This window comes from Octopus bimaculoides, chromosome 21, assembly GCF_001194135.2.
Source record: "Octopus bimaculoides isolate UCB-OBI-ISO-001 chromosome 21, ASM119413v2, whole genome shotgun sequence".
Classification (NCBI taxonomy): Eukaryota; Metazoa; Mollusca; class Cephalopoda; order Octopoda; family Octopodidae; genus Octopus; species Octopus bimaculoides.
In genome coordinates, this window is record NC_069001.1 from 20,230,147 (window position 1) to 20,252,345 (window position 22,199).

At 35.2% G+C, this 22,199-nt stretch overlaps 1 protein-coding gene across 19 annotated transcripts in view; it reads left to right on the forward strand.

The window, feature by feature from the left end:
- Nucleotides 1–22,199, forward strand: part of LOC106874170 (ensconsin) — a 310,838-nt gene that overhangs the window by 285,873 nt on the left and 2,766 nt on the right. The gene's annotated exons all lie outside the window — the stretch shown is intronic.

Sequence of the window (22,199 nt, forward strand, 5' to 3'; positions counted from 1 at the left end):
TATATATATATATATGTATGTATGTATATATATATATATATGTATGTATGTATATATATATATATGTATGTATGTATATATATATATATGTATGTATGTATATATATATGTATGTATGTATATATATATATGTATGTATGTATATATATATGTATGTATGTATATATATAATGTATGTATATATATATATATTTGTATATATGTATAAATATATGTATGTGTGTATATATGTGTACATATGTATGTATATATATGTATATTGTGGGGATGAGCCGGAAGAAGAGGGCCATGACGTCAATAGTCAAGGGACTGACTGGAAGAGGAAGCATGAGAAGGGAAGTGCAAGGGAGACAGGAGAGGGCAGCCTTTTTTCGCCGGCCGAAGTATCATGAACAAACATCAGGAAATTTGCTCCCGGGTTGGTCAGATAGCAGCTGCTCAGACTGGGTGAGGATCACTGAAGTGACTTCTACTATACAGGTGCAGACGTGGATATATAGTGGTGTGAGGCACAATGCTAAGGCTGCAGGCGATCGTGATCGACTACTAGATGGGATTGACGTTGTAATGGGGCCAGACGCGATTGATCGCCTTGGGAGTGTCAGTGTTGGAGAAGATGTGGTTCCGTTTGGTGCCATGGAGATGCCGTGAGTCAGGAATGTGAGCGGGAGCAGAGCCCCGCGAGGAACTGCACTGCCTATGCCATTGAAGAGAAGGATTTTCAGATGGCATTCAATGGTCAGCGATAGATGATAGTGGTGCTGGAAAGAGGGACCCCCAATGCTGAAGAACAGGGTGAGCTGCTGCCAGCATACCCTGAAAGAGCACACCAGGAGTAAGTTTGAAGAAGAGGTAGAGAAGTGGATTAAGAAAGGTGTCCTTATGCCATGGAAGGAAGAGGTGATGAGCGGAGTGCTACCTCTAATAGCAGTGGTGCAGCCAACAAAGGGCAAAGTTAGGCCAGTACTGGACTTTTGGGAAATGAACAGCCATGTATCATACCACACAGAATTTTCTTGCTGCTACATCTAGCAAATAATTTCCCTGCTGCTCTTCTTCATTGTTCAGTTGTTTATAAAATTTTTTCCGTCATTCTTGAGTCTATTCTGCTGCTACTGATTTGTTCTCTGTTGGTATGTTTTTGTTTCACCTGACACCACTTTGATATTTTGTCTCAGTTCTTTAACTGCTTGCAGTCTTTTGTGCCTTGTGTTGCACTTCCTTTGCCGTTCATTTCTATGTCTTTCCCTTAACCTCTTTTTTTCTGATTGCATGCATCTGTCCAAGGTCTCTCTCAGGCTGTTCAATTTGGTTCTCAAACCTTTGTTCCCACGATGGAACATTGTCCTTTGTTTTTCTTTTGCTTTTAACCCCCAAAACATTGTACAGCAACAGAGGCTGCACAGTATATATGGTAATTTAGATCTGTTATGTATTCAGTGTTGATTTCCGTTACTTTATATAGATTCCCCTCAGAGCTGGCAGCACCTTTCTTTCACTATTTCACACTTCATTCAGATGTAGTTTCTTCCTCTGTAACAATCTTTCCCTCCACAAAGTAGAATTCACCATCATCTGGGCAGCTGTTTCTTTTATGAGTAGTTATTGGTCCTTCTGTTTATTCCTGTTCTTGTTCTGCTTTTTGTTCTTCATGTTCAGCATAGTCACATTCACACTCTTTCATTATGTGGAGATCTCTAGTTCCAACTAGGATAGCCACTATCTTTACAGGATTAAATTTAGGTGGACTAGAAGTCTTTGCTCTATTTTAGGGAGCATACTCTGCCCAAAAATTATTTTCTTTTCCGGTATCCAGTTTTGGTGGACTTGCTTCTATAATAACATTCCATTACATTCTATTGTCATTTTCAGTCTATTTTCTCCTTATCTTGGATAATGACAAGGTCCCACCTGCTGCACTGTGGAACACTTCACTCAGGGTTTGGGTCTCATGAATGCAGTTGTGATGATTTTTATTTGGCATTACACTCATAAAGAGGGCTGTGTTGGTGAGGTATCACAACCACCAGTGTTTTTTTTTTTTTTTGAGACACTTTCTCTAGGGGGATGCCAGCCAAGGCTAAAGGGACCCTATTCCCTCTGTGGTAGATTTACTCTGATGAAGATGTTCTCTACTATTTTTGTTCTTGGAATATTCATTATTACTATTATTACTGCTGTCGTAAGCAACAATGGCTTCATCAACAGTAATAATAAAGAATATTCATCTGCCTTTAAACAAGTCTTGTTTTTACTCCTACAGGGATTATCATCATTATTATTATTATTATTATTATTATTATTATTGAGTGAGAGAGCAGTGCATGCCATCAAAGTAATACTAGGGTACAAATACATGAAGCCTAATATACCCATCGTGACATGGTGATCTTATATCAAGATAAACAGCACATGACCTTGCAGGTGGGGCCCAGTTAGAATTTTCTTCAGATCATTTAGCCCATTCTGCTCAAAATGTCCCTGAACAATATTTGTTTAAGTATAATGAACAAAACGCCTATGTTTCCAAAGGTGAAGTATTCAAACTCCACAAAAATTCCTCTCAATACATGGCTGTGATGCTCCCCATATCATGCACATATCACCAGCCATCAAGGGCATGCTGACAAGCAAATCTGTGGTATTGAGCAGATTATGTTGTACCAAGACAAACCATGTACATGATAATACTTCCAATCAGTTAAGATCAACAGCCATGAGAGCCATTGTCTGATATTATTATTATCATTATTATTGAGTAAGGGAGCAGTGCATGCCATCAAAGGGACACCAGGGTACAAATATATGAAGCCCAGCATACCCATCATGACTGCCTGTCTGATAAGAGTACACATGCATCACAACCATGTATGTGTGACATGGGGATTTCATATCAAAATAAACAGCACATGCCTAGTTAGAATTTTCTTCAGGTTGAGTAGCCCATCCCACTCAAGGTCCTTGAATAAGGTTTGTTTAATGATAATGAATGAAACATCCATATTTCTAGAGGTGAATTATTCAAACCCCAAAGAATTCCTCTCAACACATGGCTATGATGCTCCCCCAGGTAGTAGTAGTAGTAGTAGTAGTAGTAGTAGTAGTAGTAGTAGTAGTATGATTATTATTATTATTATTATTATTATTATTATTATTATTATTATTTGTTTGACTTTTGCTTTGTATTTGTACAAGTTGACTCCAAGTCTCACTCATAAACTTCAAGAGACAAGTTAGAAGTTCAAGTCGATATTGACTAGGGTGCTATATTTTTGGTTTTGCATAGTGTTGTTCTAGAGAATGTCTGTCAAAGCGTAAGAAAATTAGGAATTTGTTTTAAAAGTAATTTGATGATAAGGTGATAGTATGATCTTAAGGTGACAATAAAAGGTGTGTGCTAATATGTACATTTAAAAGTACTTTTGATAATGTTCTCAGATTAAAATGTTTTTGGAATTACATAGACAATATTTTTCATAGGATGTGAGCAGTTCCTATGAGCACTATTTTTTTGAATTTCTTCCATTTTTTTTATTTCCTTGTATCCAGGATAGGTAATGAGTTGGTATTTTGACTGATATTCTAAAGATTCTGCCAGCTCGCCACATTTGTACAAACTAATAATACAAATATTTATTTACTGGAGAAACAAAAAAATGAGCAAATCATATCTTACTTAGAAAATTGTTCTTTGTTTAGAGTTGGAATGAATGACCAAAGTGACAGACAGCAGTAACAGAGAGACAGGCATACACACAATCTTTGAAGCACCTAAAGCTGTCCCAATTCTAAGATGAATTTCTTATAAAAGAGAGGAAGAATGTGAATGTTAAGAAGTTTCTAAATAGAATAATAGATAATTTTTTTTTCTAGTAAAAATACACAGAAAAATTATTTATTGGTTCAATTGAAACCAGTGAGCTACAGGACTGTACCAGGCTTTAGTATAGTTTCTATGGCTGGATGTCTTTCCTAATACCAAACCCTTTACTGAGTGTACAAGGTGTTTTTTGTGACACCAGCACAAATAACTTGCAAGACAAGACACCTCAACTTAGTTGGAGTCTACATTGAGAGAAGTAGCACCAGGCTCTAGTCATCTGTTTTGGCTTGGTTTCTATGGCTGGATGCCTTTCTTAACACCAGCCACTTTACAGAGTGTGCCAGGTGTTTTTTATGTGTCACCAGCACAGGTGATTTTCACATGTCACTGACACAGGTGCCTTTTATGTGTCACCAGCACTGGCAATGATCATGTTTCACTTAGCTTGACATGTCACCTCAGGCACAGCAAATTGCCAGAAGTCTCAACCACTTGTCATTGCTTCCGTGAGACTCAACAACCAAAGGATTATATTTCATCACCCCATCCTACATCTTCCTGGGTCTATCCCTTCTACAGGTTCTCTCCACAATTAGAGATTGGCACAAGATATTGAAAACAAGCCAAATTATCACAGTCTGTTAACATAAACTTAGTAACATTTGCTAATGGCAGGTTGGCATTTATGTTGAGAGGTCATATAATCTCATTATACTCCCATCCTGAGTATACATAACGTACACCTATTGTATACCTTACACTATTTAATGACCAAATTACCTTTAAGAAGAATCTATCTATGATCTCAATGAAAAATTATCTCAGAAAGGTTAACGTAATGTTGACAAACTTTCATCTGTTAGTCAGCTATTTGCAATGAGTGAATGCTTATAAAACTAAAGCAGTGGTGCACCACTCTGGTGGCCAGTTGTGATAGCAAAACATGACAGCCACAATATATAAACATCTTTAAATCTGAAAGTAGACAAGTTGAGATACAGTTCTCCCATAACCTACCATACTTGAGAGCATAAAAGCCTCGTGGGCACCTTAACCCTTTAGCATTCAGATTATTCAGTCAATTGTAATGCTTATTTATTCATATTGTTTTGAAAAAACACCTGGCATACTCTGTAAAGTGGTTGGCATTAGGAAGGGCATCCAGCCATAGAAACCAAGCCAAAACAGATGACTAGAGCCTGGTGCAGCTCTCTGGCTTACCAGTCCCAGTCAAATCATTTAACCCATGCCAGCATAGAAAACAAGCATTAAATGATGATAATGATGATGATGGTAACAGTTATTGTTCCTAATAAATTCCTTAGCCTATGGCACCTGGCTTCCCATCCATAATACAGTTGCAGTAGACACAAGGTGATTTTTTTGATACATTTAAAAATGGAAAAAGTGCTGGTAAATACAGTAATTGTCTTACAGGATAGTGAATATAAATTCAATGAAGTGTTAAATGTTGCAGTTCAAACAGAACAGAGTTAGTTAATTTACTCTGATTCCAAGAGAATGAGTAAATGGCATCACAATTAGAATTACTAATAAAATATCCCTGGCAATAAACAACAGACTGAGCAATCTGTCCTCATGCATTTAGCAAAACTTCAGTTCAAAATTCCAATGTAGCAAGTACCTGAAGAAGGGCAGAGAGTACAAGTCTAAATACGACTGAGAACCAAAATTTGAATGTATCATTGTATAATAATGAAAATAGCTCATCTCAGAAATTCAGGCAGAAATGATTTAATCCTGGAAAGGGTACTCTACTAATTTTTCCACATCACCTTTGCACTAATTCAGTATGATAAAGAATAGGAATGTTTGAACATAGCCCAAAAGACTCAAATGAAGATAGTTTTACTAAATCTAATGCTGATTTAAGATGAGCAGCAGCAGTACCTCTTTTCTTTTACTCTCTTTCATTTCTGTACACATTTTGAATTATGTACTTTTATCAAAAGTTGTTTTTGCTTTTCTTTTTTCATTTCTGTATTTTTCTTTTTTTTTTTTCCCCTCCTGAACAGGTGTTGTGAGCCATGCCTACTGCAATACTATGTAGAAGTGATTAGTGTGTGTGTGTGTGTGTGTGCGCATGTGAAGATTTCATTGCCATTCTATCCTGTCTTACACTACATTCCCCATGTCATTGTCTCATTTTATTATCCATTTTCCTGCATAACCTCATACCTTGTTCTTGAGGTAAAGATTGGAATATGCAGGAGTATGTTAGCCAGATCACTTGAAATAATTCATAGATTTAAATAATAGACATAATAATGAAAGAATCTAATCATGGTCCAAAACCTAGGAGTAATGTTGTGCTGCTAGTGGTATTACTTATGTCATAATGGGTGTTGAGATAGTTTTTGAGAAGTAGGGAACAACTTCCATTCTTTCATCTAAACCCAGTTGTGTATTTACAAGAGGTCTATTTTTATCCACAGCAGAGATAATGTAAAGTTAACTAAATACATCCTGTCTTCCCATTTAAAGTCTAATGTATATTTACATGAGGGATTTTTGCTATCCAGTCTACAATTGGATGTCTTTCAAAATATACACTAATATCTATCAGCATGCACAAATATCTGCACAAATAGCATGTATGTGGTCTGATCAATAAGTATCTGAACTGTTGCCATAGTAATGAAGCTAAAGCACGCAGAGTTAAGCCACTTGGCACAGATAGACCTTGAACTCTGCTGTGCATGCGCACTAAGTTTTGACATCCTAGCTCTCCTCCGCTGTTTACAGCAGTGGCTGGAAGGAAGGTATATAGCATGTGATCATCTCATTGACCATGACAGAGAAAGTTGAGCAGAGAATCTGCATCAAATTTTGCCAAAAGCTCAGAGGCCTACGCAAAGTTTGCAAAAAGATTTTATCGTTCTTGACACTATCAAGGAGATCTTGTGCAACTGAAACCCAAGTGTCTTTTTGGTCAGCTGAAATCTTCACTGATCTGCACATCCTCAGATAACTCGTGGATAGTGATTCGACATTTTCCCCTCACAGCTGCACGCACATCTGTGATGTTTTTCTCTATATAACTGAGCTTCACTCTGCATGCTTTAGCTTCTTACTCTTATTTTATTTGTTTCAGTCATTTGACTGCGGCCATGCTGGAGCACTGCCTTTAGTCAAGCAAATCGGCCTTAGTACTTATTCTTTGTAAGCTTAGTACGTATTCTATTGGTCTCTTTTGCCAAACTGCTAAGTTACAGGGACATAAACACACCAGCATCGGTTGTCAAGTGATGTTGGGGGGACAAACACATACACATATATTATTTATATATGCACAACAGGCTTCTTTCAGTTTCCATCTACCAAATTTCACACACAAGGCTTTGGTTGGCCTGAGGCTATAGTAGAAGACACTTGCCCAAGTTGCCACAAAGTGGGACTGAACACAGAACCATGTGGTTGATAAGCAAGCTACTTACCACACAGCCACTCCTGCACCTCACTATGGCAACAGTCCGGATACTTATTGATCAGACCTCGTATAAAATTGAGCTTTTAGTAGATTTTAGTAGGTAGATGATTGAATGATGTGTCTAGGATGGAAAATTTGTATTACAATAAATAGAGAATGGATAACAAAATTAGTTTCATACTGTTTTCTTAAATCAACCCTCTGAAATACTTCACAATTTCTTTTGTATTTGTTATCCTACAGTATGGCAAGGTTAAAAGCAAGAAAACAAAACAAAACTATCAATTCTACAGTTTTTCTTTGTTGTACTTTGGAGAAATGTACATTGATTCTTGCTCGTCACTCTGGCTAAACTCATCTTGATTGAATATCACTTTTAAGTATGGAATCAGTTCTTTCTTCTCTCTCCCCTCCTCCTCCTTTTTCCTCTCCCCTCTTCTTCCTCTCTCTCCAGTTTTGGTTAGATATACTTCTCTAATGCTAACTATTTCAGTGACCCTCCCAGGAGATGACTCTGGGAGTTACAAACGTGAATCTCCCTATCTTGGTAAAGTAGCAAACACATAAGAATTGGAGATTGTTGCTAGCAGTTAATGTTATCAAATTTTAAGAGTCTCAAGCATATTCCCAATTTCCTCTGTGGTAATCTTTGACTAGTTCAGGCTTTGTCACATGTGACTGAAATAACGTTTCAAACAACAGGTACCTATCTCTCATGCTAGTGGAGTGATGTGCTCTCCAGAAAATCTTGTCATAATATGGAGGGATGAAGATATCATTTGGCAAAAATATGTAAGAAGGTATAAAGTCTATTGTGCTAGTTGTAGGTTGTCAGTTCAAAGCAGCATTGTGGCAATAGTAGTAGATGTCAGTTGGTAGATAGCAGGTGATGACAGAAACAAGTCAATAGAATAGTGGGAGAAGTAGGCACAGTGGTAAGAGGTGGGAATTGTAAAAAAAGTTTGCACAGTAAAAAATTAAAGCAACTTCATTGCATTTTTGATCTCTTGGTCTCTTGGATTGTTAGCTTCCTGTCAGGATCACACTGTTGCCGCATGTGTTGATGGAGCGCATTCTGTCCTTCAGCATGCCCTCAGGTTAATTTTGTCCACTTTCTTGTATACACCATGACTTGCTTGCTACCACATCCAGAATCTCACACTTTTACACAAATGACACCACCCTTCATTCCACCCTACTATTCTTCAACCATGAATTATCCATTCACAACCTAAACACTATATATGTGTGTATGTGTGTGTGTAATAGTTAAGGAAAGGAACAAAAACTTAAAGAAAAATACAAGATGGAAGGATAAGTTTTAACAAATAATGTATTAGTTTAATGGTTAAATAGGAAGGGAAAGAGAAGCAGAGGGAGGAAGTGAAAGTGGGAAAGTGGTTGAGAAGAGGGAGGAAAAAGATCTCTGGGCAAAGGGTGATGGGCCAGGTGAGAATGCAGTCCTATGAGGGATGAATTAAGAAGGGAAGATTGGGTTTGGGGGGGGGGGTACCTATTGAAGTGTGTCCATGTTTTAAGATAGCCATAAGGGCAGGGAGCTCTGTGTGTGTGTGTGTGTGTGTAGAGGTGTGCAAGTATGGGAGTATAACAGCAAGGGTTTGTAGGAGAATTGGGTATTGGTGTGTGTGCATAATCATTATGTATGAGGAGCACATGGAAGGAGCTGGGAGTGGGTGCAAATGAGTTAAAAGAGAAAGTAATTGAAATGCTGGGAGGTAGAAGGGTTAGGGTTAGGGTTACGAGTGTGAGATATTATAATGTGGAAGAAAGTTATCAACAGCAGGGTACAATGGGGGTGTGCAAGAAAAAGAAACTTGTTCTGTGAGGGATGTGAAGCATGTGGAAGAGCAAGTAGAATGTGATAGAGGTGAATATAAAATGTATAAACAGAAGGGAGAATGAAAAGAAAGAAAATAGAAAAAGAAAAACAAAATGAGAAAAATTAATATACAATTTCAAGGGGGCGAATGAGAGAAAATTAATAAAAAACTTTGCAGGGAAATTGGGGGAAAAAATTATTACAATAAATCAATGATAAAAATTAAATAAATAACAATACTGTACTTGTGAAAAGTTCAGGAAAGTACACAACTGTTACAAGTCTGTAGAGATAGAAATGTCCATGTCATGGTGAGGAAGTGATAATTGAAAAACAGAAGGCAGCCAATTGATGGGGAAGCGTATGACACAGTTTTAAGGCATTTTTAACAGACAAAAGAGGAAGTCTTACAACTTCTAAGATGCTGAGAATCCAAAGTTGGTGAAAGTAGTAAAGTCCATAGTGAGAGAAAATCATCATCTTCCATGCTGGCATAGGTAGGACAGTTTGACAGGAGCTGGCAAACCAGAGAGTTGCACCAAGTCTATTTTGACGTGGTTTCTATGACTGAATGCCCTTCCTAACACCAACCACTTTACTAGGTGCTTTTTTTTATGTGGCACCAGAGAGTTAGAGAAAGATAGAAATACTGTCAGAGAACGAGAGACAGTGAGTGAGAGAGAAAGAGAGATGGGAAATACCATTATGAAGAAGGGATAAAGTGAGAGAAATAGAAGTGGCTCTGAAAGGAAGGTAGATCATAAAGTAGGTGGATGATGTGAAAGGTGTAGGAGAGGTGGGTGAGGGGGATGTAGAGGTACATAAAGGTAGCTATAGTGAGTGGGGTGTGATAGTAAATATGAAAGAATGTTGAAAATGATAACATTTATGAGGGGTGTTAAGATAGGGTTTGACAGAGGAGAGGGAGGGATAACTGAAAGTACAGAAGGACACTGATCCGGGTAAAAATAGTGTGGGAAGGGATGAAAGCAGTTCCAAGGGTAGAGGAGGTAAAGGGTTATGCAAAGAATAGGTTTTTATTTCCAAGTTGTGCTTTCACACTCAGAATTTCATTTCTAATACACACACGTGCACGCACACACACACACATATTTATTTATCTGTTTATATAGCATAGAATTTAAATTATACAAGTAACCAGTTTTTAAGCTTCCTTGTGTATTTCTACATGTCTGAAGGGAAACCATTAGGGGAACTCATTAGTGCACTTATTATTTTCTTGGAATTTGTCATTGGGTATGTCACAGAGTACTTATAGGAAACAAAACAAAAGAGGAGAGATGGTTTATAAAATCTTACACCAGCTTATGAGTGTTTCATTAATAAAAAAAACAGTTAATAGTTATATAATGTAAATTATATTCAAATAGCATTGTCAAATCTTCATACATGCATGCATATATATATATATATATATACAAATATGTGTTAAAAGCAGCTTGAGGGCTTTAAACAATATTGAACACACATACACAAAGTTTATGTTTTGCTATTTTGTGGGTAGACTGCACTTAAAAGTGTAAGAAAATATATTCTCTTGAATGTGCCTGGTGTTAAAACACCTGGAAGTCATAGACGAGAAAGATAACTCACATCAAATCCCATTCAGGAGTGATGGGCATTGATGTTTCGTAATTTTTGTGACTTGTCAATATTGCATACCCGAAATGAGGCCCAATGCAAGCGAAATCACTGTCTATGACTCTATGCAAAATGGTGTAAGAATCATCTGTTGGTATGTCCCAACATTTCATACCACAGAAAAAAGTTCAAATATGAGTTAAAAGCAGTTGGAGGTATATAAACAATATCAAACTCGCATACACAAGGTATATATTTTGCTAGTTCGTGGGTAGGTTGCACTTACAGGTGTAAAAGAATATATTCTCTTCAATGTGCCTGGTCTTAAAACAGTAGACAAGCAAGATAACTTGAATTTGAGCTTTGGCGAGGAAGAACTGATGTCATCAGACGGTATCCAACATTCATCAGATATTTTGACCCTGAACCATATCACTCTTCTGATGGTAGGTCAGCAGAGGCAGCCAAATCACTACTCACCTCCTCCTGGCTTCCAGCTATATATAAATTGCACATCCTTTTTGAAGAAGCTATAGGGCGGATACACAAGTATTTAATTTTATAAATATATATATATATATATATATATAAAGATAGATAGATAGATAGATATGTTTCTTTATTGGCCACACACGGCTGAACACAGAGGAGACAAAATACAAAGTAGAGCTTTTCTTTTTGGGAAGGGAAGAAAAAAAAGTTGATGAGAGATTCACCAGAGAGGAAAGTGTTTGTCTCTAGACCTTTCAGACACATCCACCATACACAATCTTTCACTATAGCCACAAGTACAATGTAAATGGCTCTTCCTTCCCATTTCAAAGATAGAAAGATAGATTGATAGAGAGATAGATAGATAGATAGACAGACAGACAGATAGAAAGAAAAAATCTGCCTCAACAAATTCTGACCTATTCAAGCATAGAAGTGAATATTAAATTGATGCTGCTGATGGTGATACACTTGTACACATTCACACACTAACACATATATATAGTACATATCATTCATTTGTTCACTCATTTCTATGTCCATTTTTCAATGCTAGCAGGGTTTAGATGAATGTGTAATTAACTGAGTCATTGTTTTACAATCTGTTGCTCTTCCCCTTATCTGCTCTTAAGTGTATTTCAAATAAGGGATCTTTTATGCCACACTGTTTCAAAGGCAAGGAGCAACTGGATGATTTCTTAACAGGAAAACTCACATCATTAATTGTGGAGTGCAACTGTCATAGAAGCAAATGCAGGTGTAAATAAACGCACATAGGTTCACACACACTTGCATGCATGCATGTATGTGTATGTATGTATGTGTATATATATATATATATATATATAGAGAGAGAGAGAGAGGGAGAGAGTGGGGGAGAATTCCATAATAAATGTTAATATAGACTTAAGACTGTAAATGTGATAACCAAAATACCCCATAGATATAGTTTATAAATAGTATTCTTATTACAACAATGTTGTTTGTTACTTCTGAAAGTATTGATAGAGTTTGGATATGCACCATATATGGTCCCTTATTTTGTAAATAACAATATCGATTAGTTCATCGAGAACTGTACTTGTTGCTTGTTTGGTTTGTATTGATGATTTCTGTCGATTCACTAAATTCTCCCTTCCATGGTGTGCGAATAACGATCATTATTTAAGTAACTTTGAATCTGGTTACCCCTAAAAAATTAGTAAATTTGATTTCCATTACTATAGCCTAAAAAAAAATATATATATCTATGGGGTATTTTGGTTATCACATTTACAGTCTTAAGTCTATATTAACACTTAGTACGGAATTCTCCCTACAATAAATTAAGTAAACAAAGAAAAAATTTTCATTAGGTTTCTATTCATATCTCCTATGGAATTATCCCTCCGAGAAAATAAATATAGAAGATTATTATTAATTAATTTAAGCAACAATTTTTTTATATCAATTGATTTAAATAAATAAAAAAGTTGTATTGAAGATGTTATTGTTTATATATTTTTTGTTGCAGAAGACATAGATACTTAATTATATACATTTATATACTCACTTATCTTATCGTTGTATGTTGTGGTGACAAGCGACTATCTTGGACATGATAGGGTTTCAATTGGTATGTGCTTGAGATATAATGAAGAGAATTTCTCAATGGTTGTGGATTGCACTTACTTAGTTGTATCGTCCATTAAAGTGTTTTTGTTGTTTTTTAACTGTAATTGATGCATGATTGAATAGTTAACACTCACGCTCATAATACATAGACATTTGAATTAATTTTTACAATTCAGCCATCCTTTCACACAGAATTTTGCCTTTTTCTAAACCATGACTGTAAAGTGACTTTATATAGAAGGAAACTGTGATTATGTGTCTCAGAAAATACATATATTAGTCAAAACAATTTGTTGGCCTCTTATGGTTTTTATAATTATTTATGTTATATTATATTCATAGCATTTAATGTAATATTGTAATATAAATAAATTATCGGATTGTTAATAGTATATCTCTATATTTAATTTATCTTTATAATTGAATTATACCAATATTTATATGGCATCCAACTGATGTACCAGTGAATTGGATGTTTAACACACCCCTTTGAAGGATTTCTTTTCCTCAATTTGTTACTATATATATATACAGGCACAGGTGTAGCTGTGTGTTTCAGAAGTTTGCTTTCCAGCCACTTGGCAGTCCAGATTGAGTAGCATAGGGAAAGACAGAAAGTTGCTTTTGTATTTTCCAAGATTAGCCTTAGCTTAATTATCCTATTATACACACTGACTTCTTCGATCACTTTATCTACCTATAGTTATTTACCGTTAAAGAGTCTAGCTGAGGCTCCCCTCCATTTTACCTCTTGCATGGAACACATCTACATGCCTCCATTCTAGCATTTCACTAATTTCACCAGACTACCTTTCATTGTTCCTACATTGGCCGTGGCTGTTCTAAAATTGCAATCTTCATATGATGACCAAGGAGCTGAGCGACACTTTCCAGCATCTGAAAAGGTTTGTGGGAATGGTTGCTCACAGGCAGACTGCATTTGCACATTATCAGATGGACAATTATTAATATCATCACTCAATTAAACCACCATTTCCCCAGATCTTTAAACATTTGGAGCTAAGTAAATAAATATACAAATATGTGTGTGTGTCTGTGTATATATAAAAGACACACAACCATTTGTAAGCACTTGCACAAACATACACATATGAAAACTGTGTCTGTATATAAATGTGTGTGTGTGTGTGTATACATGGATGTGTTTGTGTATATATAGTATGCATAGTATGTGTGTATAATGTATATGTCTGTGTATGACTGCCTGTGTAATACAACAATGCAAAATATTTTAAATCTGTGACAACCAATTTGATTATAGGCATGACTTCAGATAGAAATGAAACAATTCAACTTTAGCCACCAAATAAAATGATATGCAATTCAGAATGATTAAATTGAAAGTAATGCTCCCCTAACTCAAGCATTATAAAATTAGCATGTCTATTTTTATTTATCTTTTATTTGTTGCTAATCATCAAAATTCCAGAAACATACAATCCATCTGGATATGTTTTGAACAAATATGAACAACAATGCAAAATATTTTAAGCCTGTGACATTACACATCTAAATTCTCCCAATTATGCATAAATCGATACCCCGATGAATTGGCTATCATGCTGTTTTAGTTCTTTTTTTTACCACCCACATCCTAACACCATATTTAGTGCCAGAAAGTAAGGAAGAGACATAGTAGCTTTCTATATTGGAAAGTTGGTTAGGCATCTATTGGGGCCTATCTTATTTTTATCAATAAGTTATCAATACATATCCAACAAGAGCAACATCAAAAGCAAACAGCATGAGCAAGCTGATTCTTAAATTAACAACAACAACAACAAAGTTCTTTGAGTGTTGCATAGAATGTCTCGAAATGTTTGCATCAACTCTTTTAGCTCAGATTCTACCATGGTGAAATCTGCTTTCTATTCTTTCGAAGTTAATTTTTAAAAAAAATACTTCTAATCCAGGATTTTGGATTAGTGGAGTTGTTAGAAAGCAGAGGGGATACCTTGTTATCTGTGCATTCTGAATTCAAATGTCTCTCTGTCACTAATGAAACAGTGACACTTCTTTAAGGAATTACTACCAAATTATCAGCAGTCTGGAAAACTACTGAAAACAGTTTCCTTAGTTTGGCAGAAAGTTCAACTGCCACCATTACATATTTATGTGATATGCATATATATTGTGTGTGTGTGTGTGTGTGTGTGTGTGATATTTATTAAAGCTGAAACTTTGGGTTTACTGTTAATTCCTCTTTCGTATTTGGAGGTAGTTATGAATTTATTAATGAACTTATTCATTACAGAACTTTTTTTAAAAAGTCCATTGACTTTTCTTCTATCATTTAAAAGTGTAAATCTATCTGATTGTATATAAAACCTTTCAGCAGGACACACTAGAAGTAGTTAAAGATATATGCAAAATATTAAACAGCAATTCATCATCATCAGTATCATTGTCATCATGTAATGTTTTTGTTCTATGTTGGCATGGGTTGGCTTGTTTGATAGGATCTAATATGGACAAGGACTGCATCATGCTCCACTGTTTACTTTGGCATGGTTTCTACAGCTGGTTCCCTCCCTAATACCAACCACTTTACAGAATGCTCTGGGTGTCTTTTGAGGGGTTTTTTGTGACACCAGCACTAGTGCAACTTAATGTTAAATGAGGGGGTAAAGTATGAGAGAAGGGGGTCAGAGCAGAACAGGGTTTCTTGCTATGGAGGGGCCACATGGGTACTCACATTCTGGAAGAGAAGGTGAGGGAGAAGCAATCGGAATGAAGCAGGGAAGAGATAAAAATAGCAGTGATGAGATGGATGAAGTGTCTGTGTGGAGTAGCATGGGATGAGGTGAGTCGAAGTAAATGAGCATAAAAGAACCAGCTGTGAGGCTGGGTTGAGTAGCATGAGTGTATCAGAGAGTGAGAGATGGGCAGTGAGTAAGACAAGGAATATAATGAATGAAGAACATGTGTTAAGTGGATGATAAGTTGGTGAGCTAGGGAAGAGTGGGTGACAACTGTAGAGATTGGGTAGGATTGAGTGGAGGATGTAGTGAATGGTTGATAAGGGGCTGGGTTTGAAGAGTAGCAGAATAGTAATGATGATACATTAGACAGGATTAAAACAAGAGATGACAAGTGATTGAATAGTTTGCTTGAGTTGAGGAAGAGAGGCTGGCATATAGCATAGGGAGGGTGAGAGATATATGGTGGTGGAGAAGGTGAGATGATTGGTGGCACAGGGGAATCAATGTAAAATGTGGGTGGAGAGGATAGTATTAAGGATGAAGGATGGATATCAAGTGGAATGGTTCCCAGTAATGAGAAAGATTAGTGTTATCAAAAAATAAATAAATAAAGATGAAGGGTAATGGGGATATCATAGGAGGAAATAGGACATAGAGCCCAGTTATGCAGGGTTTCTAGACTTTGGTCTCCAGTCATTCTGGTCCTGAGACCAGGCTTCATGTGTAAAGCATGCTGACAGTATTCAGATTTGAAGATTACTCACAAACTATGAATATATTATGTCCAGAAGCAATGTAAATTTTGATAAAAGGAGAATATGACATAATACTTGGTTAACTGAATGTCAGTTTATATACCATTTAAAATTGCTTAGATTTGTTGTGGCAGAAAGAAATTCAGAATTCCTGATAAGAATATTCTTAATATGGAAGAGGATAGCACTTTTTCTAGGATGTATATTTCGCAAATGCTACATGTTTGTTTTTGCTATTCAGATCAGTTCAGAATATGACATGTAATGTTAAAATCCAATTGTTTGCTTTTCAAGAATGAATTTACTGCAAGACTCATGTGTTCTTTAACAACTGAATTATGGTGATTGTCACTATGGCTCATATATATATTTACCATCCAATAGACATATCACGCATTTGTCTAGGATTTATAGTCATTGAAGTTGTGTTTCTTATTGTTGATGTTAAACAATGATGCTGGAAAATTATTTGTAGTAGAATAGCTAATTTTAATCAAATTACTATTAAAAATACTTTTGAACATACATTCACAAGAAAAATGATTGGATAGAAGTTTTTTAAAATGTTTTGTAATTCTAGAATGAGCATCAAGTTTATAAGCAGAATTGTACCCTGATATCTTTCATGTTCTATTTTTTTTGTGTGCATGGGTGTTATTGTAACTATTTCTTGTATAATAACTTTTTTCTTTGAAACTCTAAATCTGTTTGCTATTCAAATTTTGTTGGGTTAAAACCTTACCACCAGAGCACAGGCTATCAGAATTTAACATGAAGTTAATATGGGATTAAAAACCCTTAGGTGTTATTGCTGACTCCTTGCAACTCATATTCATATCAAGCTTTACTATATTATTTTCCTTTACCCAGGAATTATTGTGAAAAAATATGGTAGATGTTCTCTCAAGCATCTATATGATAATCTGCTTGTTCATTCACTCGTTATACGTTAGTTAGTTAGAGAGGTAGAGTAAGTGTGAGAGAGAAGAGGAGTGAAGAAAGAAGAAAGGTAGAAGTAGAGAAAGGTGATTAATATTAATACACTTAGGCCAAATGGTCACATGGTCAGCTAAAGGTAGAGATGAAGAACAAGAGAAAAAGACGAGAAAAAAGAGTGGGCGGGGTGGGGAAGGAATACTTATTACGTGGTTAAAAAGTTAGCTGAAGGGAAAGGTAGACAGAGAGAGATGGACAGGTGAGGTAGTTATATTGAGAGAGAGAGAGAGAGAGAGAGAGAGCGGTGGTGGTGGTTGTGTGTTGATATTGAAATGTATTTTTTGTATTGGACTAATTTTTTTTATAGTGATCATTGCATATGCATAAGTGCAATTATTCATCGTCTGCTCACTTAAAAATTGACATTTGTTTGTAAGGGGTAATCTAGCCTAAACTCTGGATTCACTAGAAACGCAATTGCAAGCTGCCCAAGAAAGGATGCACAGATATAGAGCACAGAACAGAGAGAAGACATAATAACAAAAAGAGAAAAAAGACAACACTGATGGAATCATGAGGAAATGAATGTAGACAAACATCAAGAATATTTAAAGAAAGCTAAATTATGAATGCTATAAAAATGCAAATCCTCTGTTCTTTCTTAAATAAGTCCTCTTAATTTTTTCCATCTCGTGGAATTTACACAAGTCCTACTAGTAATACTAATTTTTGCTATCAAATATACTAGTTATTGTATAATTTCCTGTAAAATCTCATTATTTTGGAGTAAAAGTTTAATGATAATTGAGCCAATTTATAACAAAAATGTTGACCTATAAAGATTAAAAAGATTATTATACGTATAAGGCTTTTTACTAACAATTTCTGATTCTGTTATAGCAGAGTTAATAAATACAATCGATTGGTTTTGTTAAAATATTAAGTTTTATGTTCTTTAAAAGTAATTTTGACTCTACAATTGGAAGAAAAGGGAACTCCATATGTTGTGTAAAGCAGGCATATGTTTTCTGTGTAGGCAAAGTAAGCTGTGCTTTCCCAGACTAAAATTATACATATCAATTATTAAATATAAAAAGTAAATAATTCTCAGTTTATTATTTAATACATGAAATTCACTGTAAATGGCTACTATTTTGATTTAAAACAAATACAATGTAAGCTGTTTAATATTAATTCTAGGCCTGAATCTCATTGTTATTGTTTTGTCCCATGTCAGATTAGTTCAACGTCAAGGATATAAGACTTAGTATAAGTGAAGAGAGAAGATATGAGTGTATCACAAGATATGCAACTAATTAATTCAAAGGAGTACAGAATATTGTAGTAGCAATCATGTAATCAGAAAAAGAAAGCACTATGTCTATGAGCTAAAAGATTGCAGTGCCTTGGTGTATGAGCCAATGAATTTGATGGGTTTTCTTTTGGATGTAGTATGAGATGTTTGTATATAGTGATGCAGCTCTGTCTCAGAGGTGGCTTGACTGCATGTGGAAGATGCCTGTATCATCTATGTATCAGTGCGTTTTGTGAGAAGTGGGTCATTAATGTACAGAGTGCTGAGTGAAAATTTTTATGTATATGATGTTTTTACAGAAATCATATTAATATCAAATGGTGTACATTTGTATTATTATCTGGTATGGGAACTGGGATACACTTGTATGGAGACTTGGGATTTCTTTGTAATTCAAAATAAAACATTGATCAGCAGATGTGTAATTTATTTTCATTTTGAATTATATAATTTTCAAATATATAGTTATGTATATGCACACAGTTGTTGAAGATAAACTTCATTTATTCATGCAGTCTCTTATTAATGAATTTTACATTGGTCCATTTATATTTTGCAATTGCCTGTTGGGTTTGTATGTGTATTTAATACCCTGATAAGCCGCTTAGAGGATTATATTGTGGATTGAGATGCAGTAGTTTAGTGTTGTGATCTAATGGGCTTAATATACATCATCTTTAACTTTTTGTCTTTTTAAACTTGGCATTTTTGAAAAGACAAATGTGTTGCAAGGATATGGGAGTAATCAGATTGAATAAATCATTTTAATGTATTATTGGAAATAGAGTTGCGTCAGTCATTTCAGATTTACTGGGTAACAACAATACTGATGACTCTAGGGCTTTTTTACTATGGTGAGTTGGTTTCTTCATGTTACATAGCAAACTAGACACTCCTCACTTCAGCCAATAAATTTAGAAACTGTAATTAGAAACTTCTTTTTTGCTAATCATATCAACCAACACATAACACCATTACTACTCTCTGCCTGTTACAATGTTGCTGTCATTGGATCTGGGAGGGGGGGGGGTTCTTTGAAAGTGAGCTTTATTTGTTTATTAGTTTCCTTTAATTTTGGTGTGCATGAAATATGTTGAAATTATGAGAAAATCACATGCTAGGTAGGGTCATTGCTAGGAGACGAGTGAATGAAAAGTCTGTTTTAATAAGTTGCGTGTACTTTCCTACCTCCATTACAACTCTTCCATTTGTGTTACTTTGATGGTTCAAACATCCAAGACATTTTTCCCACTCTGAAAAGACTACAATATTTATTCTTGAACTAATATGAAAGATTTTGATTGTTGTTTATGATGCATGACATTATGAGTGCTTTTGACTAGTGTTTGGCCACTTCTAGTATGCAGTAGCAACAGCAGGAGAAACAGCAGAAACACCAACAACACCTTTTTAGGTGTTTTATTATTTTTTTTATTGAAGAGCTGGTCAGCTGCTAAACACAGGTGAAGAAAATGCACTGCAAAGCTCTTTTTAGTTAGAACCCATTTCCACTGTGCTTTTCGTTACTTCATTATTCATATATTTATCTCATATTTTTTCCTTTTCTAGTGAAAGGCATTTAAGGATTTATATTGCTAATAACAACACTTGCAAATACTTGACTTATAACATCACCCAGTAATTTCTCCTCCACTCATCACACAACCATCACAATTGTCGCATAACTATGACATCATTAATAAAGACTGGGTTTCTTGCCTTTATGTTTAAATCAAATTTAAACAATAGTGTGAGCCTTCAGTTAGTGAATACTTGCACAATATACCAATACATAAAAGCTTGATTATATTTGAGCTTTAATTGAAACCCATAGGTAGTCTTCAGAGTAGAAATATTGTCATGAAAACATACTGTATGGGGAGAAATGTGGGCCATAAATAACTGACAACCAACCAAAGGTTTGATGGTTCACATCCTGTCACTAGTAATATGCTACCACTTAAAAAACTAACAATAATTATTTCTAAACTAATATCATCATTAAATGTCTAAATATCTGAAATGAGTTAATATAATTATAATTTGAGAACTGTTAATCTCATCTCTAAAAATGAAATTATTCATTTTATATTTATATTAATGCTACATTTCAGTTAATTTGATTTCTAATCACCATCAGATGCATTAGTGCTGGATCAGATTTTAAGTAGGAATCCTTATCCAAAATTAAACATAACAAAGCTTTTGACTGTGTCTGATGTGTGAATCTCATAGCACAACAAATCAATTAAACTATGTCTAGTATGCAAGTCTATCAAAATTGTCTACCTCTGTACTCTATCAACCTTTCAGCACTTATGTACTTTATGTGTACTTTACTCTCTCTGACCCACACTCTATCAACTCTGCTCAAAGTTTGGTTTTGTACCCCACTCATTCTCTTTTATGTCAACAATCTACCCGTTGTATCCAACTTAGACACCTTGCATCAAACCTACATTGAATCCATTAACAGATATAGAAAGCATTTTTCAATGGAGTTTGTACCAATCTTGTTTTCTTTAACAGCACAAAGACATAATCACAACAGATAACACAACCATCACACCCTTCCTAGATAGGAACAGCATGTAACTAGAACACTAAAAGTTGCTACAAATTTTAGGCTATTCTATCACTGGAGAATATCTCCTGGTAAATGGAAATACTCAGTATCAAAAAGAGTGGCTTTCCTCCTCTTAACTAGAAAATACTTCATCCCTTATGAACTTTTAATCCCCTACAAATTTCAGATGAAACTCACAATAGAGTACTCCCATACCTGGGGCAGTATTATTGCTACACATTCAAACATTTCCAACTGTCTCGAAAGAAAGTCCACCTGATCAACACAAAACTGCTCACTGACAAATTCCAACTTTTAGGCCACAGAGGTCCTTTCTTCTCTCTGTGCTTCTACCACTATTACAATGACCTGCTCCTGGATTGTACTGGCTGGATTGTACTACCTCCCCTCAAGTACATGCAACTTATTCATCTCTTGTATTTTGTCTGAACTAGTCCTGGGGCATTGTCCCTCTAGAATTCTACCCCTGCACATGTTTTTCTGCAACTTGGAACTTTTAACCATATCTATCTCACAAGTCTAATGGTTTGTAAAATAAATTCAATAAAAAGAAAATTCTCTTACCCACTATATCACAGATGTATGTACACTATGCCATTGATACATGCGTATTCAGCTTTTGTATATTGGATAGGAGCAAGCATCACTTCCATTAGTTCTTAGTTCAAATCCAGTCCAGTACAATGTATATCCAGGAATAAGATATTTAATGATGATTGGAGATCAAAAAGATCAAAATATAGTGTAAATATGTAAATATGAAAAAATCTTCCATATCTAATGATGAGGTTAATAACCTATAACAATATTTCTTCATCTTATCTCACACCACTGTCAATATTATCATTGTACCATAAGCATATTTTCCATACCTCAAATGTATTATATGAACAGAAATCTTTGAGAAATCTCAAAAATGTTATCATCATTTGCGATTTCTTGAGTCCTTTTCTGAAATGATCTGGAAAAGGTTTAGATGGATACTTGCAAATATTTTTTCTACAATGAAAAGCAATAATGCAATGATATTCTGTGATAATACCCATAAGATTTTTGAAATT